At 46.9% G+C, this 2,500-nt stretch overlaps 1 non-coding gene and 1 pseudogene across 1 annotated transcript in view; both read left to right on the forward strand.

Moving 5' to 3' along the window:
* LOC143266473 (5.8S ribosomal RNA) overlaps window positions 1-17 on the forward strand; it is a 155-nt gene extending 138 nt beyond the window's left edge. Inside the window, exon 1 of the ribosomal RNA XR_013041446.1 lies at window positions 1-17. This exon is cut by the window's left edge and continues 138 nt beyond it. This is a non-coding gene — a ribosomal RNA (5.8S ribosomal RNA).
* Window positions 18-1,837: 1,820 nt separating this feature from the next.
* The window catches only part of LOC143266472 (large subunit ribosomal RNA), a 4,713-nt pseudogene continuing 4,050 nt past the window's right edge, over window positions 1,838-2,500 (forward strand).

The raw sequence follows: 2,500 nt of genomic DNA on the forward strand, positions 1-2,500 counted from the left end.
CGCCTGGCTGAGGGTCGTTTATATAACTAAAGACTGCTTGCGTTTGCCTTTAGCAGCAAAAGGTTTTCTCTTCATTGTTAAATTTTTTTCGGTACCGCTCGTCGTTCGACTAGATAAAACGAAACTGTTAAACGCCGAAAAGTCGAACGTTTCGGAGCGGGATCCGATGGTCGAACGCGAGAGAGAGAACAACTTGCGAAATTGGCGAAAACGTACGAGCGATGGTTGGACATTTCGTCGGCGTTTGACGCGGAGAATGTTAAATGGAACGTTCGTGTCTCGCCCTCTCTTTGCTAGTGTTCATTTTTTTCACAGGCGACAGAAGAACATTTTCGTATATCTCGCAATTCTTAGTTTTTAGGATCTTCTCGGCGGAATGCGCTTATCTCGGCTTGCGTGAGTCGTGGTTTCTAGTTAAACCCCTAAAAGAGACCATATACGACCGCCCGTGAAAGAGCGCTCCCGAGTCGAAAACACCTAACTACAGAAGGATATTTAGACGAGAGAGAAAATGATTCTTCGCCCTGCGAGAGAATTGTTAGACACCAATTGAAGGAAGCAAGCCGAGAGTAGAGCGTGTTTACGGCGTTTCTCCGCGCTCCCGACGTTGTCTGAAATGATTGTCGAATTTTTTTTTCGACGGTGCGAAAGTTTATACAACGAGGGGAAAAGTTAAAAATAAACGTGCGACGGAAGCTCTTTCACGGTTAAATTATTACGAGATCGTAGCTTCGCCACGTTTTTTTTAACATTTACAAGCGCAGATCGCTTCGTTGTCGTTGATTAGAAGCGGAAGACCGCGCGATCCCAATACGGGTTCCGGTCGTCCAGTCCTCGAAGTGCATAATTGTGCCGGACGGACGTTGAAAAACCCGGACCGATCGAACGATAAACGCTTATTTGGTGATCGTCTTGCGAGAGTCTCCCTTCATTGTTGTTCGTGTGTTAAATTTCTTTTATCGAACAACGGTCGAACGCAAATGAACAATGACATTTACACCGAAGATCGATCTCGAAACGCTTTTGTTCCTCCTTTTGTGCGCTCGTGGTTTCATCGAACGATATATACACGACGAAGGTGTACCACGCACGTTAAAAATGGGATTTCTTTTTTCCTTTAACCCTTTATTCTCTGGACCATGATAAGTCACCGATGGTTTACATGGCTGTCTCTGGCATTCTCGCCCTTTTCTTGGGATTTTGCGTCGGAACGCGACAGCAAAAGAAAAAACGTATCGGACGATGCGTCTTTACGGTTTATCGACCGTCGAGTGTATATTCGAACGTAAATATGTTGTAACGGTATATGTATCCTTTAGGGGACAAAAGAAACATGAAACGATCGTGTGCGAGAGCGCGCCGAGGGTAAGAAGAAAAGGTGTCCGACCTTTATCTCCTCGTTGTCGTAGTCTCTCCTCGTCGTTTGTTTTAACGCGCCCTGGATAGATAAAAAGATATATCCGATTATAATATATACATATATACTCCGACGCGAGTCGAGAACAACCGGACGTCGTCGTCGTCGTTTTTTTTTTTTGTCGTTGTCCCGCCTGCCCGAATATGCGGCGTTTTAAGTGCCTTTTTTCTTTTGTCGAACAAAAGAGAGAGGAGACACCGAGCTTTCATTTTGGCTCGTACGTACCTTCGAGTAGTCGACGATATTGTGTTGATCCGAAAAGAGAAAAATAGTTGGTTATCGAACGATACAAGGAAAAAATCGAACGACATAATCCCTGTGCGTCGTTGGTATTAATATACCTTTCGTATTACGTGTCGAAACCCCGAAAAGAGCGTACAGTTTGTGGTATAACTTTGAAAAGAAATAATAAAATTTCGACGACCTCAGAGCAGGCGAGATTACCCGCTGAATTTAAGCATATTAATAAGCGGAGGAAAAGAAACTAACAAGGATTTCCTTAGTAGCGGCGAGCGAACAGGAATGAGCCCAGCACTGAATCCCGCGGTTAACGCCGCTGGGAAATGTAGTGTTCAGGAGGATCCGTTTATCCCGAGACATCGAATCGCGTCCAAGTCCATCTTGAATGGGGCCACTTACCCATAGAGGGTGCCAGGCCCGTAGCGACCGGTACGCGTCTCGGGTGGATCTCTCCTTAGAGTCGGGTTGCTTGAGAGTGCAGCCCTAAGTGGGTGGTAAACTCCATCTAAGGCTAAATATGACCACGAGACCGATAGCGAACAAGTACCGTGAGGGAAAGTTGAAAAGAACTTTGAAGAGAGAGTTCAAGAGTACGTGAAACCGTTCAGGGGTAAACCCGAGAAACCCAAAAGATCGAATGGGGAGATTCATCGTCAACGAAGCTGGCTCCCGTGTTGGTGCGATAGTGCCCCGGATGGTCCCGTTACGGCGGGTTTCCCATCGGCGTGGGCACACCACCCGCGGCGAATGTTCCGGCTATGTAGTCGTGCACTTCTCCCCTAGTAGAACGTCGCGACCCGTTGCGTGTCGGTCTAAGGCCCGAGGCGAAGACTGTCCGTCGCT

This window comes from Megachile rotundata, unplaced genomic scaffold (assembly GCF_050947335.1).
Source record: "Megachile rotundata isolate GNS110a unplaced genomic scaffold, iyMegRotu1 scaffold0815, whole genome shotgun sequence".
Lineage (NCBI taxonomy): Eukaryota > Metazoa > Arthropoda > Insecta > Hymenoptera > Megachilidae > Megachile > Megachile rotundata.